This window comes from Musca autumnalis, unplaced genomic scaffold (genome assembly GCF_047663935.1).
Source record: "Musca autumnalis isolate F117 unplaced genomic scaffold, ASM4766393v1 scaffold_3, whole genome shotgun sequence".
Classification (NCBI taxonomy): Eukaryota; Metazoa; Arthropoda; class Insecta; order Diptera; family Muscidae; genus Musca; species Musca autumnalis.
Genome location: NW_027411866.1, coordinates 5,164,603 through 5,177,429, shown reverse-complemented (window position 1 = coordinate 5,177,429; position 12,827 = coordinate 5,164,603). Strand labels below are relative to the sequence as shown.

At 34.4% G+C, this 12,827-nt stretch overlaps 1 long non-coding RNA gene across 1 annotated transcript; it reads left to right on the top strand.

Annotated features, from left to right (window-relative positions):
• Positions 1-252: 252 nt before the first annotated feature.
• Positions 253-2,229, top strand: LOC141398706 (uncharacterized). Its single transcript, XR_012411696.1, has 3 exons — positions 253-684; positions 747-958; positions 2,146-2,229. It is a non-coding gene; the product is annotated as an uncharacterized lncRNA (long non-coding RNA).
• The last annotated feature ends 10,598 nt before the right edge of the window (positions 2,230-12,827 follow it).

Here is a 12,827-nt window from a genome sequence, read left to right as displayed (position 1 = left end):
TACTTATACCATGATATTCAGTTTTTGTAGTCAGAAAAACAAAATCTTCCGAAATTTCGAAAACTGTTTGGACTTGCTCTTGAACGATATTTAGTTGTTATTTTTAGGGCAAGCAAAATTCATAACACTGTTCTTGTATTTCATAACACTGTTAACATTTCTGTATGTACCAGAATGTTAAAATTCTCAACCATTTTCAGACCATGACCAATGAAGTTCTGTTTATGGCCTGACCCCTGTGAATCAATATTTAACCCAGCAACAAATGTGTATACACAATCTGCTGATTGCGACTTGCGCAGGATACAATTCCTGTTTTCAGTCTTTTTGCATATACCCTCCCCACACAACATTCTGTATAACCAAGTTGTGTATGAGAGTAAAGCTCTCTTTTAAGGTTAATACTTCACCTCTCCTCACTTGGGCTGTTTCTTGGAAATCACCGACAAATATTAAAGTGGAGCAAGTGTACACACATACATATCTCATACATGAGAATACTTGGCCAACAACATTGAGATTGAAATTTAACAGAGAGCCACCAACACCAATAGCAGCAACAACAGGCCTGTCCTAAATTGACTCTGCTAAACTGAACTAACAAAAACAAACAATCCAAATCAAAAAGGTGGTTGAACTTGCAGAGCTAAGTACCAAAAAAAAGCAAAACTGCTACATTCAATCGTAAGCATGTATACCTACCTTTATTCGTATAGAAGGAGAAATTACATGTAACCCTTTCCTAGGTATTTTGGCGCAATTTCAGAAAACCTCATTTCTGTTTGAACATGTTTGTTGCAGGAGCTTAAAGGATACAAGTTAATGCTGCATGTTAACAGAGATACTGTGAAAAATGCGGAAAGCGAAGAAAAATACTGCTTATGTGTATAAACTAACATTTCTTTTGCGAACCTGACCCCTTTTTTAATAGCATGGAATAGTAGTATGTATGTATATGGTAAGTAAATATGTATATTCAACCTTACAATCATATTCACATCTAGTTGATTAGGAAATTTGTTTTTATTTTTCTTTGTATTTTAATAACGAGTCAACTCTTTTAATGAAAATTCATTAAACAAAGGTCTTAACAGTCATAGTAATTAAAAAATTAAATTTAAGCACGTAAGGTTATTTTGCTCGTCATTATCATCATCACTTGTCCTCTCATCCGATAATAAATCCATAGTTGCATCGTGAAAGGACTGTGTCTGATTTTGTATCGATTTTTCATAAATATCCCGATAAGATGTCATTAGTAATTTCAAGTCACGTTGAAATTTTTTAGCTCGATCCGCATCGGGATCATGTTCTTTGAAGTGCTTAATTAATTTATGGGCAATATCAAGGCCTTCTTTAATTTTTGCCACATCAAAATTGTTGTGTGGATCTTCTCCAATATAGTTAAGTTCATTTTTTTCGGGCGATTCATCATTGCTTGATAGTTCATCTTCAGACCTAGTGGTTTCTTTTTTATATCTTACTATATTGTGAAGAGCATGTCGATGCAGGAATCTTGTTAACCATCCTGAACTGGCAGCAAAATAAGTTTGTTTGCTCCTCGGAGATGATGAAGATGATGGCGTCGACTGGTCCGATTCCATTTCTTTAAGACGTTTATAGATGTTTAAGGCCGTTCTTTTGATGCCACCTCCCTTAACCGGCAATCCTTCGTGTAATCTTTGCTTTATCCATACTACCAAGGCCCTTTCCATCTTTTCTTTGGCAATATCTCTTATGTGTAATGATGATTTTACACTTACTGGTGTTCCATAACCTACCGCTTTTCTAATTGCCGCCTCTTTTTTCTTAATTGTTCTCACTGTAGATTCATGAACGCCAAACTTTTTTCCAACAGACGTTGCGCCTCGTCCCGTTGCAAGTAGATCTAAAATTTTGATTTTAGTAGCTAAACTAATTGCTTGCCTCTTTCCTTTGGCTGCAGGTGTTTTACTATCTGACATTGTGTGTTATGCCTAAGAAATAATATTGTTCTCATAATAATATAAAGATAACAGGAACGAATTCAATATGCATACCGCCAAGGATGTCAATCAATCAAAAAAGTTAAATCTAATACATATACAATTTATGTATGTATGTATTACGACGAAATCTACAGTGATTTGTTCCTTTTCTTTCCAGCGACCAGAAATCTTTTTGCATTAACTCTATGAACTTCAATAACAGACTAAATAAGTGTAATCGTGTTAAAATAAAATAATTCGTGTAAGTAGAGAAACTCTTCGTGTAAAAGAGAATTCAGTCTCTTGTTCATTCGTGTAAAAAGTGATATGTGTGTACGTTGGTGTATAACATGCACAATCCAAAGCTCAATTCGTACAATAAGTGTGTCTGCGCGTACTTGCTAAACGTTGCTGGAAAAAGTTGTTCCAGTAACCTTTAGCAACTTTTAAATCAACAATTATCAAAATTTGTGCAATGAAGACAACATTCAGTAAAAATTTATAACAAGTTGTTTAAAAAATTGAATGTTGCCTATCAACACAACAGTTGTTGTTGTTGTTTGCATTGGGGAAATCGACAATTCTTGCTGAGGAAATTTCATACGGCAAACATTTGAAAGTAAACAGACAGAGGTATTGTTCGAAATATTGTGTCCAACTCTGTATTGTACTGTGTTTAATTTATATTTTATTTATTACCTTATATTAATTTTTAGTTGTTGTTTTGTTATCTCGTCTCCCAATTATTTTTGTTTCTCTATCTGACGTCACACAACAACATGTATTTTACCGAGAGCACCAAAACAAGATTGTTTTGTGCAAAAATAAATTAACAAAAAACGAGTTTGTGTCAGTCATAAAGGCTGAGCGAGAGAGCATTGATTCTACAACTTGAATTGTTTTGAATGACGATGATCATTGGATATTGCAAAGAAAAATATGGAATAATCTTGTTGACAGCAGGTTCCTTCTTGTTCGTGTGTTGTGAACATGTTTGGATTTCATTAAACTACTCCTGCTAAACAACTCGGCAAACACATAACAACACATTCACATGTTTATGGCAAAACATGATATTTGATGCGTTTGTGTGTGTTTTTGAAACAGGTTTAAAAAACGACGCATGGCATGAAACAAAAAAGTAGGATCATTTTAAATAGCCGTTACGTATTCAAGGTCTACAACACCGTAGCACCATCGCGTCTTCCATAGTTAATTTTATTATTGTTGTTGTTATGGTCGTCTTCAAACACAAACAGATAACATATTTCAATAGCTAAATTCAAATATCTACACATGGGAGGAATTTTATAAACATCATCTAAACACGTTTGGCTCACACTGCAAGTCATTAAGCTAGGTTTACGTGTGAAACAGTTAGAACAAAACAGAATGGTCTATGAGAACATAACATCACATGTTTTGCATACAAAGAGAGCATGAGGGAAGTGAAATAGGTATGTATGTTTATTATTTATTTCATTAACAGCTGACTTCATTCTTCTAACCGGTTTAACAGATAACACTATTCGTTTCAATAGAATAATATATTCTGATACTACCGAAATTTTAAAGTGAAGGAAAATACGGAGAGATTTTTTACTACACAACTCCGGATGAAATATCATTGATTTGCGAATTGGTAAAGTTCTCAATTGTTTAACATACTTAATAGTATTGTAATTAGACATTAGTAAGTCCCGGTCCACACTAGAGTGATTTCATTAATAAAATTTCTTAGAGCGAGTTCCATATTTGCAACAACACGTTTTGGATATAAACTGGAATGAAATTTATAACATGAAAAATGTCAATGACCAAATTTCCTTCTTGGAGTTAAATTGTAACCAAATCTTGTCAGAGTGTGTGCCCTTAAGAACATTTTCACCGAAAAGTGGAGAAAAATAATGGTTTAATGACACCATAAAACGTCTTATTAATCAAAGAGATAGCAACTACAAACGATAGAAACGATACAAAACTCCTGAATTGTATGAAATGTTTAAATTATCGAGACAAGAAGTCACCAAACGTATAACTATGGCAAAATCGAAATATTATCGACAAAAATTTTCGACAGCAGTAAACAGTAAAAGTTAATATAACAAATACGCGAGATTGGCATAGGCCACATATCTCAAATACTTTCAAATGCTGAAATCGACATAAATGAATTGAGCCAAAAGTTTGTTGGCGACAACGCCCAGAACTACACACAGAATATTTACTCTGATTTGAACATTGTTCTAAATGGAAATGAGTTCTCATTCAGATGTACAGATCAAGATGAAGTTTCCTGTATATTCAAAGAAATAAGTTCTAACGCTAAATTCTTAAGAATTTTATTACCAACTATTTTGCCCCATATAACATACATTCTAAATACTGTATTTACAAAGTCGATCTTCCTTGATGCTTGCAAGCCAGCTAAAATAGCGCCACTTCCCAAACCAGATTATGATTTTCGGCTATGGAAATCCTAATGTGCAAACAAATAAATCAATTCCTAACTAGTAACCAGCTGCTAACGAGCCGAAAATCTGGATTTAGAAGAAACAGAAGCTGTGTTACCGCCTTAATTGATGTCGCAGAGTAGTTACGTAATAACATTGATAATTGGAGAGATTCCTTTCTGGTACTATTAGACCACAGCAAGGCGTTTGATACGGTGAATCACGCAATTCTAATACAAAAGCTGCGAAAATTATTCAACTTATCTTCTTCTGCCTGTCGACTGTTAAGTTCATATGTCACAGATCGATCTCATAGAGTTTTTTTTTTCAATAATAATCTATCACAACCGTTAAATATTAACAATGGCGTTTCACAAGGCTCAGTACTGGGTCCGATGCTCTTCTGAATATACATAAATGACCTTCCAGATGTATTAAGAAATTGTCAGATACAAATGTATGCTGATCATCAGCAGTTATATATGAGTTACGTATGAGAACTTATCAAGATAATATTGAAAGCTGTTTAAATAAAATTAATTATGATCTTCATCACGTTAATATTTGGGCTAGAAACAACAAACTCTCAATAAATCCTTCGAAATCCAAATGTATACTTATCTCCATTCATAAACAACATGATTGTGTTTAACGAAAAGCTTACTTCGTCTAATCACATAAGTGTTGCAGCTGAAAAAGTCCATGGAATGTTGCGTAACCTGTGGTCAGTACAAACATCTACTCCCTTGGAAATACGTATGCTGATAGCCAAATCGTATCTTATTCCAACTCTTTTATATGGTTCAGAAATATTTTACAACTGTGATTATATCGATCAACAGAAGCTTAAAGTAACATTCAACAACATAGCAAGATACGTCTTTAATAAAAAACGCTTCGAACGGATTTCGGCCTTCGCATACAAACTTTTTGATATGAGTTTTGAAAACTATATGAAATACAAGAGTCTACTTTTCCTGCACAAAGTTATATATAGCAAAGAGCCATCATACTTAGGCCGCCATCAGACCATCTGCTTTTTCACATGTGTGACATCAGCTGCTCTGTAGTATTAGTATACCCAAAGTGACAACATACATGTGAAAAAGCAGATGGTCTGATGGCGGCCTAAGTATGATGGCCGCCTTAATAGAAAGAATACAGTTTTCAAATTCCAAAAGAGGCAAAAAAATCAATCAATTGAAAAAAGACAAAAAACGGTGAAATTAAGATGCTTATAATTTCGGTAATTAGCGAAATTTGTCGGTAAGTCAAAGGCCAGACTAGAGAGGTTTCGTAAAAAAAAAGAAATGAGTTACAGAATTCTACTTCTGTAGTGGTTACCGACAAAAATCGGTTAAATTGAAACGCAAAATTATGAATGAACAATTCATATAAAAGTTGACATCACTGTTGATATCGGTAGAACTTTGCGACTAGTTTTATTGGTCGCTAACTTACCGAATAATATCGTTAATTACGGTAATTATTTGCATTTTAACGACTTTTGTCGATAACCAAAAAATGCGTTAGAGAATCCCACTACCGATCTTGTTGCGATACATTGGGGGAATCCTAAACTGCGTTTGCCGGGTTATACTATGTCTACATTTACGTGTGTATACGTCAAATGAAAACTCATCTGAAACCGATTGGATTTCATTTGACGTTTGAGCAATGGAATTAGCAGATGAAATCGACTGGATTTCGTAAATGTAAACATATGGTCTGTTCATTTACTTTTGAAAATGGTAAAACCGGCAAAAGTAGTAAAAGTTGTAAACTTTTCCCATATGAATTACATAGGTATTGTCAGAAGTAAAGGAACGCTTTTCGAGTAAAAAGTGGTAAAACTTGAAGATTCATGCACGTAAAGGAACAGAGCTATGTATATTATTACCCGTCTTTATGAGGATGCAAACTGCAAACGGGACTAAGGACAACATTTATTATCATGTACCCACCTATTCCGAAAACGAATAGGGTATGTATGAAAATAGTGTAGCCATGGCACAATTACACAGGTATCGTAAAATTGGTGGCATCGTAAAATTTTGAATATGTTATGTCAAAACTTTCTTTATGTTGTTGGGGAAATTACAACAAAAATAATTTTTTTATAAAGGGATTTGACTTTTCATATTCGATCAGCTGGTGTGATACCACTACCTGGTAGTTCTGCCATGAGTGTAGCTCACGTCTGCCGTTCCCTCTGTACATTTTTGAGAAGAGAAAGGCAATCAGAAATGAGCCAATGTTTATAGAGTACAATTTTAACGTAATTATTGGCATAATATTTACTACTACAAATAAAAAATGTATCTATGAACTTATCCCAATTGATGGCAGGCATAAAAGCAGAGCGACAGACAGAAATTCAAAAATATTTATTTGTATACTTTTTTAACACAAACACAAGTAGATAAACAACACAACATCACTTGGCAATAAACCAAAAATAGTTTAAACATCTTCCCCACACCGAGCCACACTAGCCCCGTTAACCAATTCAACCACAACACAACGCTCGCATCGACACTGTGAACAAGAAAAACAAGAGCAAGAACAAGATTCACGAATAAGATTTTTTGCATATCACACGAGAGAAAGAGAGATCTAAACCACATTCCAGTTCAAGTCAGTAGTTCCCTGCCTTCCGCTACCTCAACCCAATTTCGTATGATTTAACATAAAGCGGCGGTTTGTTTTGTTTTGTGTTTTTATTATTCTTCGTTTTTTTTTTGCAATACTTCTCTACACTATTCATCACATTCAAATATACCATACATCAGATTGGGCGAGAGAGTATTTGTGAGCAAAACAGAGGTGTGTTAGTGAAATATGTATCTTATTAGTTGTTTTTGTTTACTTTTATTATTTTTGTTTCATGTTTATTTCACATCTATTCAGCACATACAATACAGCGTATAGCAGAACAAGCAAGCGGTATAAGCATTATTGCCACCGCAAATTCATACCAAATAAAAAAATTAACAGAACTGCAGTACAAAAACAGTCGTGCAATGTGGAGTCTTGATTTTACAGGGGCAGTACAAACGGAGTCGTGAAATAGTTAATTGTCATTTGTTTAGAGATCCCTAGAAGTAAGGCAGTTTGAAAATTTTACAACCCAAGGTTGTAAAAATCTTTGCGGTAGTTCACGAAACGTCAAATGAAATCCAATAAATTTCAGATGGATTTTCATTTGACGTGCACGCAAAGAAATTGACAGTTGAAATCGAGTAGATTTCGTAATTGTAAACCAAGCAAAACATGTTTTATAAAACATGCGTCACTTTAGAGAATATATTTCAAATAAATGACGGAAATTCCCAAAACACCTGTTTTAAATGCGAGTATAAAATGCGTTTTAGCATTTCGAGTGTTCCTTTACTTTTTAAGACGCTAAAACTGGCTGGCTTGAAGCTTTTTAAAATAAGGGGACGCAATTCGAGGAAAAAGTGGTACAGTAATTTATATTTACACATCATTAAGAGCTGCCTTTTGTCGTTTTCTGACCAAAAACATTTTTAGGCAACTATTCTCTAGTTTTCTTTCAATATATCCTGCTTTGTTGGGCAGATATGTGATTTTGGGCATTCCTGCACAATAAAGCTTGGTTTAGACTATACACTTATTTGAAATACATAGTATGTATATTGTATGAGAATGTCAACTTTAATCCACCGGATTTGCTAAATCAAGCATAGACTAAACGTTCTGTAGGTCGTACAATGTGCAGGTAAGCAAAAACTACCGTAAAACTTGAAGATTCTTGAACGTAAAAACGCATTTAACACTTGCATTTAAAACAGGTGTTTTGGGAGTTTACGTCATTTATTTGACAGATATTGTATGAATTTGACAACTTAAATGATGCATGTTTTTTAAAACATGTTAAATAATAAAATGCGTTAAAAGAACAGAGCAATTCAAACAAGTTTTACACTTGCATTTGAGAATTTAAATGACAAAATTCTATGGAACTCACAACTTAAATGGCTCATGTTTTAAAAGCATGTAATGGGTACTTTACACGATATGTTATTTTACATATGGGTTGTCACTTTGCATATACATTTTGTATATAAAAAGTGACAACACACATGTAAAAAACATATCGTGTAAAATACCCATAAGATGTTTTTACATACATATGTGCTGAAATTTTCCATCGTTATACAGTCGCTATTTGGGGATTTTATTTTCGATTAAAGTGAATTTAGGATAGTGTAACCGTCCAAATTTTTTATAATTACCAGAAACGGCAACTTTTGATATTACAGCATTTCAGATACTTATGTGTATCTATGTATGTATGTGTATGTATGTATTTACGTGCAGTTTTATTTGTGTACAAAACGTATCTTTGAAATGTTCTTGCACCAAAAACAACAACGTTTATTACTTGTACATATTACACTCTCATGCACTTTTATATTAGCTTCTCTCTCTTGAATTTCTTCCAACCTCCCGTCGTTGAAAAAAACATTCATTTGGGTGCTTTGTGTCACACACAGCTGCACTTACACATGCGTCACGAACAGAGCAGAACAATGTGGAATGTTTACATTTTTATTTCTATCGATTATGGTTTTTTTTCTCTACTCTTTTCTTATTTTTATTTCTTGTTGCTTTGCGAGAGTATTGGTGTTGTGTGATTATGACGCGCCTCATTCTGTGTTCGTTTAAATGAACACTCATGCAAACAGGCCTACACTCATCATAGGAATGAGACAAGCACGCGACATGAGGAAAAGAGGGATTACAAGTAAAACTTGCTTTTCTATACACATTTTCGTACATTTTTCCTCAGAGAGTAAGGCATTACATTATTTTTACATATGAATGTACATGCGTATGTGTGAATGCACAATACACCTTGTTCGACGGCGTAATACGGTATGTATCGTATGTATCTGCTGCTGGCAGGACTTTACTGGCGTACTGGGGGTTGACTGGTAGCGGGGGAATTTCCATCCCCGAAATATAACCAACCTACTACCTACATTCAACTCACAATGATGCAAAAATACTTTGTCAAGGGTTGATTTCGTTTAATCACAATGTGTTTATCCCCTTTTGGATTCAGTTCCGACTGTTTGAACCACAACATTTCATGTTTATGTTCTTTTTTATTTTGCACTACACTCTTCTAACCTTCGTGCCAAAGAACTCATTTGGAAATGAACCCTTATTACTGATTCGTGCTCGTGGTAATAGCCTACGATAGCTGTTATTACCTGTAACGTTGTTTCTTGTTTTTGTTATAGCAAATGTTCGAGCCAAATATTTCCTAGTTGTACTATTGTGTGACGTCACATACGAAGAATCACCACATCAATTTCTTTTAGGCACAGTGGGTCGAAGTGTCGATAAAGGATTTCGCATATCATAGATTGGCAAATCTTAGAACATACTTACAGGTATATGCATTTAACTGCAAACAATATTTGAAATAATTATCCCGATATTGTTCGGAATTTCTTATTTATCAGCCATTTTGAAGTACAATAAAGTACTTATATATTGTAGGGTCTATGTTCCTGAAAAATGGTGCAATTGCTTCACATTTTGGTAAGGAATATTCCTTAACAATAACTCTCGTTTTTAGACATTTGATATTATAATGTAGAAATACGGAGCCTCTGGGCTAGTCAATTCTAGAGTAAATTGTCATTCTAAAAACTCCCATTACTTTAGCCCACAATCGCTTGTTCCAACTTTTTATCTGTTTTTGCTTCGTTTTCGTACTCTTCGACCCACTGTACAAGAAAACTGTACTTTGTCATGCGCATTCCATTCTCTCTAGTTTGTGTATGTACACGTAGATGACGATTCGGGTACAGTATCTGTGTGTTTATCAGCAAAAAAAACCGCACGCACACACAAACCCAGACATAAAGTTCTCAAACGACAACAACAATCCGATGTTGTGTATCTCAAGTAAATATTGAATAGGGCACCAAAAAAAAAAAAAAAAACAAAGTTGAAAATGTGTTGGTAGGTGATGGTTGTTGAGAATGATGATAATATGTCAATAATGATAACATAGACGTGTTTGTTTTGGGCCTCTTTCAAGGCCTTTTATTCTCAGAGTCTGCATCAAACCGGTGGTAACTTGTGACTGAAGTACCACACACGATCCTAACCGTATATAAATCATTTTTCATTTACTTATTTCAGGATCCGGATACCTCGCTTGAGTTTTAATATCAATTTAGTGCCTGTATCTTCGTTGTCCAGTTTCCATACAGTCTCCCGTGTCTTGTTATCTTTCAGTGATGACATTTCATCTGAAATTGCTTCTATCCACTTGTTGCGCTCTTTCCAACCAGATCAGAGTGTGTGCGGAAGTTTGATGAAATCGTTTGATACATCCTCATCGCACGATAGTTTTATCCGAACATATGTATGTATCATTCATATGTTCGAATCCGTTTGTTTGGTTCCACTTTCAAAAAAAAATGTCTTCATATTTATTATGAGATTAATCTATTTGCATATTTGTTTGCATTTTGAATAAATTTAACATCTCCGCTTATCGCAATCTTCTTAGTCCAGGTCTGTCGGATGTACCACTTCGAGTGTTCAACATAAAAAAATATGTACAGGCTTTTACAAAATGCTGTCCGATAACATACTGAGAAGTACTTGCAAGTTTTTACTTGCAAAGTTATCGAACATGTACACTGTTGCCCATTGCCTTTTGTTATTTTAACAGAAATAACTTAAGCAAGAAAGTCATCCGTTTGTGTACTGAGGCCATAACCGATAAATCACTTTGTTCCTGTTAGAACATAAATGCTCTGTTCCAGAACCTGCACGAAGATACTACGAGTATTTTTTACTACGATAACATTTTTTCCTTTAGGTTCAATTCAATTCAATGATTCTTTATTTTCATATAACGTTATAAAGTATATTATAATAATATTTTTTATGTTAATAATAAAGAAATATACAGCATGGTTATATACCGTCTGCTGGAGAATGAGTGTATATTATGTTTTACAAGCTATTTAGCTAATAATTGTACTCTTCTATTAATATTTTTCTATAACGTAGTGCTTCTTTTAAAAAGTTAACTAAATAAAGCCAGCTAAAGGCTTCACCACCATTTAAAATATTTATTATTTCAGTGTTGGATAACAATGTTTTATGGAAATGTCTGACCCGAAAGGTTTTCAGTACTGGGCATCGGCCTAGGAAGTGCTCTATAGATTCCACTTCTCCTATGTTGCACAATGAACATCGTTGTTCATCTGGGGATCTAAATGTCTTATGCCTGATTTAGACTATGCTGGATTTAGCAAATCCAGTGGATTTAAGTTGTCATTTTCATACAACATATGTCAAATAAAACCAGATAATTGCTAAATCCAGCGTTGTCTAAATGGGCTTTTAAAGTTCAGTGGGAGTAAATCACCTCTCGCTTTCATTATTAATGATATTTGCTCTTGGTTATAATTATCATTACAGTAAAAGGGACCCATATTAAAATCTAGAATTCTGTAAATTCGGTTTTCACTTCTCTCTGCTTTTTCTATATGTGTGTTAAAAATGTTCGTTTTCATAATGGTCAACAGCTTACTTGCTGCATCCATCCAGCATGTTCGGGTTATGAAAACATTCCTGCAATCAATAGCATTTTCGGACAGTTTTTCTTTGAAATCTCTAAACCACGCAAGGTTTTTATTGGCCAGTTTTGTACCGAGTATGTTGGGTAGTCGGTGACTCCCGAGATTGTGGATAATATTGAATAAGTATTGTATATGCATGGAATACGTGTAGATATAGCCTGGTTCGTAGTTTGTTTCTAGTGCGATGACATAGTTGGGTGTACAGTCAGGAAGATTTAAAATTTTCTTTATGAAAAAACGATAGAGTTTTTCCACCTCGCCAAAGTAACCGTTACCCCATATCTGTGCGCCGTAACTATGTATTGACCGACATACAGCTAAAAACATTTTCCATTTTGCTTTTAGGCTTACCGTTGATTTTGCAATAAAATTCTTCCATGTTATATTCAAGGACATCTTCGTGGCTTCCTCTTTCTTTAGAAGGTGTTTGCTGAATGATAGCTTTGGGGTTAACAGCATTCCGAGATATTTGTATTCGTTTACAATTCTTATTTGTTCCCCTTTATATGTCCTTTAGGTTAGGTTAGGTTAGGTTGAAAAGAGGGGCGAATATAAGAATCGCCACATGCCCGTATGGGACATACACTTAAGCCAGTATAGGCCTGTTGTGCGCTCTAATTGCGGAAGCCTAAGGGGAATAAATTGTTTATTGCTTAATTTATTAAAAGAAAATAAATTTATCAGTTAAGAAATTCTGTGCCATTGACATAATCTCTTAAGTTTTTGAACTCGCTTGCCCTAATTTGGTGGAGTTCTAGTATAGT